Below are 15,277 nucleotides of genomic sequence, written 5' to 3'. Positions count from 1 at the left end.
AGTGACACCCAATCATCTGACCACTTTCGAAGTCCGTGAGTTCCGCGGAGCGCCACATTCTGCTCTCTCACGATGTCTAATGACTTCTGACATTGCTGATATGGAGTACCTGGCAGTAGGTGTCAGCACAGCGCACCTAATATGAAAAACGTATGATTTTGGGGACGTCCGGATACTTTTGATCACATAGTGTAGATGTTTCATTTCCCTTATGCGCCTTACGTCCTCATATATTTTGTATTTCTGTAATTTATTAATACATGAACTCCTTCCACATGCGCTGTCGTTGGATGCGGTAGGGGGGTGGGGGGGAGGTGCGTGGCTTTCCAGGCCATTGTTCAGTTTTCCAGTTTTCGTGACCTGGAGCCGCTACTAATCGGTCAGAGAGCTACTCAGTCTGCCTCACGAGACTAAGTGCACACCGTTCCAATCCCCCATCAAGGAAAAGTTTCTGGCGGTACCGGTAATCAAACCCGGGTCCTCTGCGTGGCGTTCTGCCGCGCTGGCTACTCAGCTGTGGAGTCCGGTTAATCCATTAATAATGTTTTGCTATTGGAGTCATTGATACTGCAGAGTTTAATGATGCCGTGAGAAATGATTCTTTCTTTTTATAGAGCTTGTTGATTCTAATAGATTGTTGCAGTTCAGGATTCTCTTTTTTTATATCGCCTTACACCATAAATTTGGCTGTCTCCTTTGGTGTACAAATTAAGTGCTACAAAGCCCACTAACAATGTTGTTTTCGTGATTCTTCCATTTTGAGATTGTCAGAGACTGCTGTAGTTTTTGTTTCTTTCTCTGTGCGTATTATCGCCAATATTTGCGTGTTATTTGTTTTAGTTCGTGGTATTTGCGTCTGGGATCTTCCGTAAATTAGAGATTGATGCAAAAAAAAAAAAAAAAAATGGCTCTGAGCACTATGGGACTTCAGGGGCTCCGGAACGCCCTATACTTGCAATGTTAAAATAACGCTTATAAATTACATCTTTCCTCACAAAGTATTTGAGGTAGGAAGTTGAACTTTTTACAGATTATTTATTGAAATATGGGCTACAACTTAACACAGGGATTTTACAAAATTTTAGTTCAGTTATTAAAGATGATTTTTTTTTTCAATTGTAATGAAAATTCACAACTTTTTTTTGCAATTTTTTATTTATATATTCAAAAATATACAGTTTTTTGGAAAAAGGCTGTGTTAAATTATGCAGAAGGTACTGTGTAACATTTACTGAAAGTTTGAAACAAATATGTTTGGAAGATCCTTAGAAAACATGTAATTAGTATGAGAAAATAAAAGTTTTGGGAATCGAGTGACAAAGATTGGATTAACTTTTTAGTGCATTCCAGGTCCATAGGATGGATTATCTTCATCCTCTGCAAACTCCTCCTCCAGGTCCCTCTTGTTTCTCCTCCTGTTTACTCTTGCTTGTATTTCTAGACTCTTTACAGCCCTGTCTGCAGCCCGAAGGCGTTCCTTGTCTAAAGCAAGCATCGCTCGTACAATGTTAGAACCTATCTTCATTCCCATATTTCTAAATACCTTGCACCTTACAATGTTGCCATCATTGAAAGTCGCAACAGCATCATACACACCAAAGTGAAGTGTTTCTATTCCAACAAATACAGTCTTGGGGATTCTCGACCATATAACACTATTTACACTTTCATTGGGGTTTTGAGTTTTTCCGTGAATACACTTTTCCAACAGTTCAGGTGCTGCTAAGTCTCTGAAAATAGGTTAGCCACAACACATACTTTATCTCACATCACTAAAATGTACCTGATGAACACGGACGTTAATAATAACACCATTTGACACCAGTTTAACAGCGCCACAGTGGGTCACGCCCATGTAGAACACATTTCAAAAAAATTTAAAAATAGTTCTAGTCTTCGGAATTGAACAAATTATATATCTATTAAAAGGTAATAGTCTGCAGATTCAGAAAACGCAAAAAAGTAAAAATTGAACTTTTCATGATTTTGAGCCTTTCCGGAGCCCCTTAACATCCGAGGTCATTAGTCCCCTAGAACTTAGAACTAATTAAACCTAACTAACCTAAGGACATCACACACATCCATGCCCGAGGTAGGATTCGAACCTGCGACCGTAGCGGTCGCGCGGTTCCAGACAGAAGCGCCTAGAACAGCTCGGCCACATCGGCCGGCTAGAGATTGATGCCAGGAGTCCGTCTCGGCCAGTTTTAAGCAAGTAATCTCACTGGACAAAATACACGGTCCAGTCACATTAATGTGACCACCGCCTACCTTCAACGTCAACGTGGAATTACGACTCACAGACGCCAGAAGGCACCGCTGTACATATAAGGCGTGTAGGGGAGACGCGGGCGACAGTGTCGTCGTTTTCGTAATACGGGAGCAAAGTGATTTATCTGACGCCCAACAGGGCATGATCATTGGCTTTCGGACCAAAGGTGGAAGCATTTCCGAAACGGCGAAATTTGTAAACTGTTTGCGAGCGGCCATGATAAAAGCATACCGTTCATGGCAATATGACGCTATCCAAATCCGGCGCCGACGCAGCCGTGGTGCACCACAGAGATGAGCGGCGGCTGCGGAGATGTGTACGGGCGAACAGACGTTCAACTGTTGAGCAACTGGCCGCCCAGATGACCGAAGGGGCTACCAACAGTCTCTCCTCAACGACCGTTCAGCGGACGTTGCTCTGCATGGACCACTGCAGCAGGCGTCTAGTTCGTGACCCATCAATGGCTGCTGTTCATCGGCGAAGAAGGCTGAAATCTGCACGCCAGTATCACAGCTGGACGTCCACTGAGTGGTGGCAGGAGGCCTTTTCATCGAACGGATGGTCGTTGGCGCATACGGCGTGAAACGTCGGAAAGCAAGCACCCCAATCATCGGAAGAGTACGGGTCTTAGGAGGGAGCGTTATTGTCTGGGGAATGTTTTCGTGAACTGGTCACATCGTCATTGTGAAGGCACGGTGGATTAGCACAAGTATGCATCTGTCCTTCGATACCATGTCCACTTGTACATGCACGGCACGATGGCATCTACCAGCAGGGCAATGCAACGTATCGCACAGCTCGCAATGTAAGTGCTTTGTTCGAAGAGACCTAGAATGAGTTTACCGCCCTCCCGTCGCCGCCAAATTACCAGGATTTAAGCCCAGTCGAGAGTCGATGCGACCATCTCGATCGTGTTGTTCGCGTGATGGATCCTCAGCCAAGAAACCTAACGCAGCTGGCCACGGCGCTGGATCAGCATGGCTCCGCATCCCTGTCGGTACCTCCCAGAACCTCAATGACTCTCGTCCTGCTTCACGCTGGAAAAGGTGGTTATTCAGGCTTTTGACAGGTGGTCACATTACTGTTACTTCACAGTGTATTAGTCACCACATAAAAAGAGCACGCTGGTAGATCTGCTGCTGGTGTAGAAGTGATAGCAGCCCGTCATCTGAACCTCCACTGATTACCCAAATCATGACAGTGAAGTGGTATGTACCGGCCAGTTGTACGGAATCAGTGCAGTAAAACAGGTCGATGTGGAGACGTGACAGAATGACAAAATGGAAATGAGCGTTTGGCGTCATTGTCCCGGGAGGCCCCTTGCGGGGCTGGTCCGGCGGCCTTGGTGCAGGTCTTAATTACATTCGACGCCACTTTGGGCTACCTGCGAGCCGGATAGGGATGAAATGGTGATGAAGACAACACAATACCCAGTCCCTGAGCGGAGAAAATCCCCGACCCAGCCGGGAATCGAACCCGGGCCTCTTAGGACGGCAGTCCGTCACGCTGACCATTCAGCTATCGGGGTGGGCACAGATTGACAGCAGTGAGCTATCTGTTTTGGAGTTGCCCGTGACTATACCGGGAATTAAGTAGCCCCATTTCTTAATGTATCAATGCTGAGTGTCCGAGGTCTCTATAAGGAATGGGTTACCAATGGAAGTTTTTTTTTCCATTGCCTTAGAACACTGGTTGTCAGAAGACCGGAACCAGCACAGACCGGAGACCAGCACCGACAGAATTTGGTGTTGTTAGTCGATGCAGGGCCGTCTCAACCAGTTTCCGAAAAAAATGTTCAAATGTGTGTGAAATCTTATGGGACTTAACCGCTAAGGTCATCAGTCCCTAAGCTTACACACTACTTAACCTAAATTATCAAATGGTTCAAATGGCTCTGAGCACTATGGGACTGAACATCGGTGGTCATCAGTCCCCTAGAACTTAGAACTACTTAAACCTAACTAACCTAAGGACATCACACACATCCATGCCCGAGGCCTAAATTATCCTAAGGACAAACACACACACACCCATGCCCGAGGGAGGACTCGAACCTCCGCCGGGACCAGCCGCACAGTCCATGACTGAACCGTCTAAGACCGCTCGGCTAATCCCGCGCGGCCCAGTTTCCGAGATGCTGCTGCTAAGGAAACTGCCTGCAGTTGACATCTGAAGTAGGCTACCTCGCAAAGATTATTGCTGACAACAACAGATAAAGCTGAACTTATTCAGCGAGCGGAACAAAACAGAAAACGGGTAGTAGCTGACTCGGGACATGTACTGTGGTCTGACGAGCAGCGATTTTACCAGTTCGAGGCAATGTGTCGAGTCCATCGATGCTCTGATGAGGTGTGGTAGTTCATGCCGGAGATAGTTCTGTGATATTTTAGGGATGTTTCTCGTCTATTGTCGGCGATTGAGCGTTGCCGTTCCTTCTGCATCTGCGTGATGAGCGCGCGGTGACACCGCCGTCTTCGAAGATTATGCCAACCGTGTTTACAGGGCTGCACGTAAATGTTCCTGGTTTGACGAACCCTTACCATATTGCACATCGACTGTCCCGTTAAATAACCCGATTTTAACCCCATAGAAAATGTCTCGGACTATTAGGAGTAGCGGGAGAAATGTAGCAAGCAAGATCATCGCAATTTGGTAGCTGTGCGGGATCTAAACATTAATGAGAAGGTTTAGATGGATGATATACTAGAAGAAACTTGTGGGCTCTCTTCCTGAGCGAATTGATGCCATTATAAAGGCTAGAGGTGGTACTAGCGTCGTCTCCTAGGGATAAATTACTTTTTACCAATGTGCTTGTTTGGCCAGTGTAAATATCAAGCATCTAGTCTTTTCTCAACATTTCTTGTTTTTCTGTTCAGAAATAGTAAAATCTCTTGCCAGCGACAGCACTCTATGTAACATTTCATTCCAGTTTTAGCGGCGCGGTTGTTAGAGGAGGAATTATTCGGCCCGGACTTCAACACAGCAATATATTTGGCATTCATTAAAAGCGATACGGTATAGTTTCGTGCAATTGACCCAACTCTCAGACTGTAGTATTCTAACGCTAACTGCAGTAACTAAGCAGCACAGATACACAGTACTGAATCAGACTGCTTACCGTACATGTTATTACAATGTTGCCAAATTGCCCTCCTTTGACGTCCATCATCTACCGAAAAAATGCAAGGGATAAAATTTTGTTTGTAATTTTTATGCTGTTAGTATGCGAGAAATCACTGTGACATCTGAGAGCGCGAATTTTGACTCATCCTATATATACGTAATTAAAATCGGTAAAATGGATTTTATTGTAATATTGAGAGTTAATTTAAAATAAATAGTGGGTTAAACAAATTTATTAGTTTATTAAGATTCAGGATACGAAAACACTCAAGAATAAGTAACATTAAAAAAAAGTATTGTTTGCCTGTGTTATCAGACAGCAGCTTAGTAATAAAACCAGGAATTAATAACACAGATACACAAATTTAACGAAATTTCTGCTTATATTTATTTTTCGGTGGTTTATAGGTAATTTTCACATCCATTTTGCCAAAGTGTCAAAGGTTTAGCAAATATAAGAGATTCATTTACAAGCGGTAGTAAAGCTTATAGGCTATAACTTTATGCAACATAATAAATTCAGTAATTCATTATATTTGGTATCAATGCTACTGTAATTTGCTAATCAAAACTCTAAAGTGTGTTTGTAAGCACCGCACACACATGTTCAGTAATGTTAATTGTCAATGTTCTCAGCATAATCACAAGAAAACTGAAACTTCACAACCAAAAATGGAGATTGGTTGTCCTCTTTCTTTTATGTAGTTGGTTCAAATGGCTCTGAGCACTATGGGACTCAAATGCTGAGGTCATTAGTCCCCTAGAACTTAGAACTAGTTAAACCTAACTAACCTAAGGACATCACAAACATCCATGCCCGAGGCAGGATTCGAACCTGCGACCGTAGCGGTCTTGCGGTTCCAGGCTGCAGCGCCTTTAACCGCACGGCCACTTCGGCCGGCTATTTTATGTAGTAATCCCCAGATATATTCATCCGTCATTGCACTGTCCCAGCTTCCTTGAAATCTGCTTCCCATTGTCTGAGTGTCTTTGTTTAAGAGCGCTCCATTCTCTTTATGTATGTCACCCAAATTTTCCCTAAAGAAGTCCAGGTGTGAAACAAGCACGTGCCGTTTGAGAGACATTCCACAACCAAGTACTCTATATCGTTCAATGAGTGATTTAACCTGCCTATCACATGTCTCACTTCGATTTGGCACAAGAAATCCAGTTACTAAAGCGTGAAAGGCTTCCCAAGCTTGTCGTATGTTTTATAACGGTCGAACTTCTTTCTAAATGCAGTCAGGTTATACCAACACTCACCTGCAAAGAAAAAAAATGTTCAAATGTGTGTGAAATCTTATGGGACTTAACTGCTAAGGTCATCATTCCCTAAGCTTACACACTACTTAACCTAAATTATCCTAAGAACAAACACATACACCCATGCCCGAGGGAGGACTCGAACCTCCAAATAAATGGTTCAAATGGTTCTGAGCACTATGGGACTTACTGCTGTGGTCATCAGTCCCCTAGAACTTAGAACTACTTAAACCTAACTAACCTAAGGACATCACACACATCCATGCTCGAGGCAGGATTCGAACCTGCGACCGTAGCGGCCACGCGGCTCCAGACTGTAGCGCCTAGTACCGCACGGCCACTCCGGCCGGCCTCGAACCTCCGCCGGGACCAACAGCACAGTCCATGACTGTAGCGCCTGAGACCGCTCGGCTAATCCCGTGCGGCACCTGCAAAGAAATGAATATGATGAATGTGTGTCAGAACCATCTATTTAAAGGTGGAAATTTACTGCCAGATAATGGATGTTCAGTCAATACATGCAATTTCTTTCTTCGAAATCTATATTTTCAGTTAGTAAAAATTCGTGTTCAGCAGGTCAAATTCTGTAAGAATTTGTTAGAAAACAGTCTTAAGCAAATGCTAGTTTATAATTAGACGAAAAAGGTGGTGATCGACGAGGTTTGTTAAACTAAGAATAAACCGCACTGTCTCCGAGGGAACAGAGTGTAGTTAGATTGCTGCGGGCTGGTGTTGAGTAATATTAGAGTCGTGACTCTTTAACCTTGTCTGAGGAGCAAAGCGTGACTGCCAACTCTCATCAAAAACTATTTCACAAATACAGTAATGCGGAAAGTTGCTCCGAATCCTTTTCCTTTTCTTTTGCCAGCAGCAGTGTAATTACGTGGCGTGGGGCGCCGTCATCGCGTGCGTCGCCGAAGCCTGCGAGACGCGGCACGGACGTGTTTTCGCGACTCCGCACTACTAAGGAGAGAAGTAGGGAGTTCTTACACACAAAGCAGGTTGACAGATGGCAGTCACACGATAGCGCCCAACACGCGTGTGGCCTTCACTTTAGAACAGGTTGGAGAAAGACCTTCTCCAAACATTAATGTGGCCTTTCAGCGCGCCAGCGACAACGTCCACATACTCCCTGCTGTCTAAAGGCGTTTGTGGTTTCTGGACAATGGAAGGCGACGGAATGGCATGCGTGCCACCAGTCCAGCCCACGGCAGATGGTGCCCAAGAGTCGACGGAGAAAGGTCCACATCTGGTCTCAAGATCGTCCCACGCTCCGGCCATGAAGGCCCCACCGGCCGCCTTGTCGTCCTCAGTCCAAAGACGTAACTAGATGCGGTTATGCAGGAGCATGTGATCACCACACCGCTCTCCCAACGGTATGTCAGTTTACGAGACCGGAGCCGATACTTCTCAATCAAGTAGCTCCTCAGTTTGCCTCACAAGGGCTGAATGAGTGCATCCCGCTTGCCAACAGCCAGGTGCTAGCCCAACCCGACAGCGCTTAACTTCGGTGACCTGCCAAAATGAAATGATCGTATGGCATTGTTGACCGGGAGGCCCCGTTTGGGGAAATTCGGCCGCCGTGTTGTAAGTCTTACTGCATGTGATGCCACATTGGGCGACCTGCGCGTCGATCTACATCTACGTGATTACTCTGGTATTCACAATAAAGTGCTTGGCAAAGGGTTCAATGAACCACCTTCAAGCTGTCTCTCTACCGTTCCACTCTCGAACGGCACGCGGGAGAAACGAGCACTTAAATTTTTCTGTGCGAGCCCTGATTTATTTTATCGTGATGATCATTTCTCCCTATGTAGGTGGGTGCCAACAGTATTTTTTCGCAATCGGAGGAGAAAACTGGTGATTGAAATTTCATGAGAACATCCCCTCGCAACGAAAAACGCTTTTGTTTTAATGATTGCTACTCCAATTCACGTATCATGTCTGTTACACTATCTCCCCTATTTCGCGATAATACAAAACGAGCTGCTCTTCTTTGTACTTTTTCGATGTCATCCGTCAGTCCCACCTGATGCGGATCCCACACCGCACAGCAATACTCCAGAATAGGGCGGACGAGCGTGGTGTAAGCAGTCTCTTTAGTAGACATGTTGCACCTTCTAAGTGTTCTGCCAATGAATCGCAGTCTTTGGTTTGCTCTACCCACAATTTTATCTATGTGATCTTTCCAATTTAGGTTATTTGTAATTGTCATCCCTAAGTATTTAGCTGAATTTACAGCCTTCAGATTTGTGTGACTTATCGCGTAATCGAAATTTAGCTAATTTCTTTTAGTACTCATGTGAATAACTTCGCACTTTTCTTTATTCGGGGTCAATTGCCAGTTTTCACACCGTACAGATATCTTATCTAAATCATTTTTCAAGTCCTTTTGATCATCTGGTGACTTTACAAGACGGTAAATAACAGCATCATCTGCAAACAATCTAAGACGGCTACTCATATTGACTCCTATGTCGTTAATATAGATCAGGAACAATAGAGGGCCTATAACACTTCCTTGGGGAACGCCGGATATTACTTCTGTTTTACTCGATGACTTTCTGTCTATTACTACGAACTGTGACCTTTCTGATGAGGACAGCACAAGACCCAGTACACGAGCGGAGAAAATCTCCAACCCGCTCGGGAATCGAACCCGGGCACTCTGCATGGTAGGCAAGCACGTTACCACTCAGCTAAGCAGGCGGACTCCGGTGATCTGACGAAACCGGTGTTACTACTGCGACAACCTGACCAAACTGTGTAGCGTAATTCCATCTCGATGGGTCCTGCGAATGACTCTCTTCTGGTCTCGCACACACATCACTGTCTGAGCAGTGTGCTCTGCACAATTCGAAATGAAGCTGTATGATAAATTCCATCCCCAGAGACCAATCATACGGTTACGTTAACTGCACATTCTAATGTCGACGAAACATACTGGCAGTTGTTCCCACGTTTGCACTTCGTTTGACTACTGTCATTGCTTGAACCACCTAGTAACACGCCTCCTTCTTGCAGCCCTGATCACTTATTGCTGGCACATTTTTCTACATCTTCTCGGAGTTTGGAATTTTTTTGGGCTGTTTTTGTGGTTGATGCAATTTTCACAAATGGTAGCGAATATCAGTTATACGAGATTTATGACAGGAGCTATTATTTACTCTATCTAGGCGACTACTTCATAGCACTCGAATTTATATCTCTATACATATTATAAAAATGTATTTATATATGTAGCCAGCGGCCTTTCCGCAGTGGTAACACTGGTTCCCGTCAGATCACCGAAGTTAAGCCCTGTCGGGCTGGGCTAGCACTTCGATGGGTGATCATCCGGTATGCCGAGCGCTGTTGGCAAGCGGGGTGCACTCAGTCCTTGTGAGGCAAACTGAGGAGCTACTGATTGAGAAGTAGCGGCTCCGGTACCGTAAATTGACATATAGACGGGAGAGCGGTGTGCTGACGACATGCCCCTCCATATCCGCATCCAATGACGCCTGTGGTTGAGGATGACATGGTGGTCGGTCGGTTCCGTTGGCCCTTCCAAAGCCTATTAGGACGGAGTTTGGTTTAGTTTTATGTATATATGTTGCACATCTCATCCTAAGCCTCTGGGTCGATTTCAGCAAAAAATGGGACACAAACTACTTATTATCTGGAAAGAAATACTGTGGGGAAGGGGAGGGGTAAGAACCACGTCCCATTGGGGTGGGGGTGAGCGTGGACATAAGAAATGGTGGGAGAGAGAGGGGGGGAGAAGATGCACTGAGACAGAGGGAGGAGAAGATATAAATAGATTGAGGGGGAGCAGGAAATGGACATAGCGGGGGGACGGGGAGATGTACAGAGAGGGGAGAGACAAGGAGATGGACAGGAAGAGAGAGGGAAGGAGGAGATGGTCATAGAGAGCGGAGAGGAGGAGACGGACAAGGAGAAAGAGGGGAAAGGAGATGGACAGAGAGAAGAGGGGAGAGGAGGAGATGGACAGGGAGAGAGAGGGGGAGGAGATGGACAGAGAGAGATTGACGTGTGTACGCTGGCGAAGCGGCGGATAAAATGCTAGTATTTTAATATGTCAGCAGAAGACCAAAGTTGACTATCTTGGACAAAGTGGGGTCACTCACTGAGTGTGTTCGAGTAAAACATCGAAATATCTAAGTAATAAGTAGAATTGCAGCGTGAATTATGTTTCCTCTGGTAATGATCCCAACATTTTACCCTTATACTTCTCATTCGTCATTTCGGTCTTGTCAAATACCCAGAAAGAACAAGACTATATCTGTTTTTCATTCATTTATCTTTATTAATTGGGCAACGGCCTTGCCACAGTGAATACACCGGTTCCCGTGAGATCACCGAAGTTAAGCGCTGTCGGGCGTGGCCGGCACTTGCATGGGTGACCATCCAGCCGCCATGCGCTGTTGCCATTTTTCGGGGTGCACTCAGCCTCGTGATGCCAATTGAGGAGCTACTCGACCGAATAGTAGCGGCTCCGGTCAAAGAAAACCATCGTAACGACCGGGAGAGCGGTGTGCTGACCACACGCCCCTCCTATCCGCATCCTCCTTGAGGATGACACGGCGGTCGGATGGTCCCTATGGGCCACTTGTGGCCTGAAGACGGAGTGCTTTTATCTTTATTCATGGTCAATAACCTAGCTAACTAAGTGGAACGTTTTTTACACAGCATTTTGAAAGAAGCTGTACAAAACGTATACATTGTTGTTCTTACTTCTTAAAGTGCCTGGTGTGTACTGTTAACTCGTAACCTGTCGGCAGACGACTGTCATAGCAGCGTGCTTCTGAACTTGTTTCTTGTAACAACTAACTGTAAATTAACTGTTATTAATTTATTCATCAAAACTTCACACAGAAACTACAGTCCACTCACTACTACAAAACTGTGGCACTAACAAAAAAATTAATAATAATTAAAAACGAAAGAGAGGGACTGGAAAGAAGAATAGAAAGGGAAAAGGAAGAAATAAATTTGTTATTATTACAGAAATACGTGTAGGAGGAAACATGCACAATGACATTTTTAAGTGATCTTATATAACCTCAGTGGCTAGGATACTCTACCTCCATTTTGCTTTTCGAACTAGTTTAGTAGCCTTGTGGATCTGAAAGCAAGTACGCGGTGTACTGGAGGTTTTCCCGCTTCACTACCCGCGTTTTAGGTTAGGTACGGACGATCCAGCGCAACAACATTCCTTGTAGACGCGTTGTAGAGACCACTTTTATACAGCAAAAATTTCATTCACGATGTTGTCAGGGTCAAATCTACACTCAGTAGCTCCTTTCTCAAACTCAGTTACGTCTCTACGTCGACCTATCTTTCTGTGCTGATTCCATACACCCAAGTAACAGATACACACCTCGTAATTGTCGTGACTGTGGTAGAGTGCGAGCCTGGAGTCACACCGGAGCAGTGTGTGCTGATTTGAACTTCGTGGCAGGTTAAGTTTTAATCTTACACGGCTTAAGCGGATATCCGCCCCTTATATTTCAACACTCTCTGGGTTACTCCCGAAGGTACTTAAATTTGACCACCTTAAGAATTTCGCGAAGAGTTCTGTGTGCTAGGAAGTACTGATTCCACTCATAAATCTGCTCCATTATTCCATAAGCTCCCCATTGTGACAACGTTCTATAGTCAAATACTCAAACGTTTTGATTGCTACCTTAGGTGGTTAGGATACCAAAGTATGCACACGTCCACCAGATTTTTAAAACTGAATCCGGCTGTCAAAACCTGAGTAGTAGTAGTAATAATAGTTTTAGTAGTAGCCGTGGTTGTTGCTGTCATCGTTGTCTCCCGTTACAAGATTTAATTGATGTAGCTCTGCATACTGACCTATGGAATGAACTTCTCTTCATCTCGGCTTAACTACTGCAAACGGTTTACCGTAGTCAAGATTTCATCTGCCTCTACAACTTCTATCCCACGCACTTTTCTCCACTACCAAATTCATTATTCCTTGATGAATCAGTATTTGTCCTAGCGAAGGATTACTTATTTTTATCAAGTTGCACCATGGGGCTCTTTTCTGCGCAGTTCAGTGCAGTATCTCTAGTTACTCGACAACCCATCTAAGCTCCAGCATTCTTCTGTAGCTCCACATTTCACAATATTCTCCTCTTTACTGCTTATTGTGCACATTTTACTTCTGTACAAGTATTTACGCCAGACAAATACCAGCAGAAAAGGTTTCCTAACATTTAAATTTTATGTTAAGAAATTTCTCTTTTTCTGAAATGCTTCTCTTGTTATCGCCAGTCGGCACTTTACATTCTCTGTACTTCGATCAACATGTCTTATTTCGCTGACGAAATGAAAAAGCTCATCTGCTATTTTTAGTACCTCAGTTCCCCCGTTTTTCTTTTTGCTGATGTTGATATTATGACCTGCTGTCTGCTGAATGGTTGCCGGTACGATAGCTCAGCGTGTTCGATCAGAGGGCTGGCTGCTCCCTGTAATAAAAAAAAAAAAAACGGAGTGAAAAGATCTACGATGAACTTGAACGGGTATCTTGTAACGTCCGCCACGGCCAAATGCAACGAACAATAACGAGCAAAATGAAGGGAAAAAAATGTTTCTCTGAAGATGTGACTTTTAGCGCCACGAAACCGGTAGTGGTACAGTAATAAGGGACCAAATACAGCTGAAGCGGTTACTAATACCCAAGATGAATACTCATAGCTGTGGTTGCCCCACCTGCAAGGTTGGCTGCAGAAAAGAAATGATCAGCCTATCTGACTGCCATCCCGCGGCGCAGGTTCGATTTTCGGCCGAGTCGGATATTTTTCCCTCTCAGGGAATGGGTGTTCTGTTGTCCTCATAATCAAACCATAATCATCGAGACGTAAGTCGCCCAATGTGGCACCAGCTGAGACGACTTGGAACTCGGCGGCCAAACTTCCCGAGGTGGGGACTTGCGACCACCAGTGCCATACGATCATTTCATTGATGACCTCCCTAACATTCAATAGCTCTTTGCTACCTCTGACAGAATCACAATATTATCGGTAAAGTTCTAAGTTTTTATATCTTCTCCTCTAACCTTAATTCCCTTTCCAAATTTTTCCTCGGTTTGTTGTGCTGCTTGTTCAGCGCACAGATTGAATAACCCTGCATCAATCCCTTCTCAACTACCACTTCCCTTTCACGTCTTTCGACTGTGTGCGGACATTTGCCACGCCCGACATTTGCCACGATTTTACCTGCTCCGAAGGGTTGGGTCCCTTGTCTCCCCCTCCTCCTCCTCATTGCTGTCGCGCAGTAAAGGTACTTACTGAGCCTTTCCGCTGGTTTACTTAACATAGGACCAGAATCTCTTTGGATTTTCTGCCACATTTTTAGAGAGGCTTTCGTTGTGGAAACTATTAAATGCATCTCGCATTGAAATTCGCACTAAATTTCGAGCCTCAGTAAAACTTAGCCAATCTTGGAGATTTTGCGTTCGTCTAAATTATGCGTGCCTTTTTCGGTGCTCCTGCAGCAGCTTTCTGTCGTGTTTTGTGTACCATGGGGGATCAGTTCCGTCTCTTATTAATTTATCCGGTATGAATCTCTCGAGTGCTGTTGATACTATTCCTTTGAACTTAAGCCACATATGGTCTTCACTTACATAGTTTGGAAGGATTGGAGACTGTCTCTTAGAAAGACGTCAACCGAATTTTTAGCTGCTTTTATAAATAGATATATTTCGCGTTTAGTTTTGGTGAATTTCTTTGTTACGGAATTGAGTCTCGCTCGATTGTGTGTTCACTAATTCCTGTATCCGTCGTGATGCTCAGGATTATTTGTGGCTAAGAGGTCAAGTGTGTTTTCGTAACCATTTACAATTTGAATAGCCTCATGAACTAATTGTTCAAAATACTTTTAAAAAAGCATTTAGAACAATTACGGAAGTTGTTTTCTATCTACAATAGAGTCTGAAAATGTTTTTTTGTCAAAATGCGGAAGGTAGATTGAAGTCACTGCCAACTATAATTGTATGAGTAGCGTACCTATTTGTGATGAGACTCAAGATTTCTTTGAACTGTTCAGCATCTGTTTCATCTAAGACCGGGGGTCGGTAAAAGAAGCCAGTTATTAATTTATTCCGGTTGTCGAATATAACCTCTGCCCATACTAAGTCATAGTTCAATGTCGCTTGTGAGCTGAAACACACATTACATTATTTTTCCTTAAGTTGTGCTTCTTGTTTCTGTTTCAGTGCAGATCATTACAGTTACGGCTTTTCCCTCCAAAACCTAGGATGCTTTCTCTGTGGCCCTGTAAATACCAGAGCTAAAAAATGTAGAAGAGCAATGTACGTTACAAGCATAGCATTCTGTATTACTTCATATCCTTATTTCTAACATTTTCAAATTGTACGTCGACTTTAGATGACTTTAGATGACATGACAATCATAGATGTTCTTATCTCTGTTTATGAACGTACTTTCAATCATACTTTGAACATTGTCCCGCTACACTTTATTAACTAATGTTTCGCCGGAAGGGATATCGGATTTTAGAGAGTAAATTAATATGGAGTACGTCGTTCTTCTTTTCAAACATTCACATACCCATTTCTTATTTCCTTATTGTCTTTTGGGCATGCAGTTG

General features: G+C 44.2%; 1 long non-coding RNA gene and 1 pseudogene across 1 annotated transcript in view; both read left to right on the top strand.

Moving 5' to 3' along the window:
- LOC126184912 (uncharacterized) overlaps positions 1-15,277 on the top strand; it is a 495,668-nt gene that overhangs the window by 382,398 nt on the left and 97,993 nt on the right. The window lies entirely within an intron of this gene.
- LOC126185645 (5S ribosomal RNA) lies at positions 9,901-10,018 on the top strand (annotated as a pseudogene).

Source organism: Schistocerca cancellata, chromosome 4, assembly GCF_023864275.1.
Source record: "Schistocerca cancellata isolate TAMUIC-IGC-003103 chromosome 4, iqSchCanc2.1, whole genome shotgun sequence".
Classification (NCBI taxonomy): Eukaryota; Metazoa; Arthropoda; class Insecta; order Orthoptera; family Acrididae; genus Schistocerca; species Schistocerca cancellata.
Note: the sequence above shows the minus strand (reverse complement) of the source record. Positions and strands in the feature narration are given on the sequence as shown.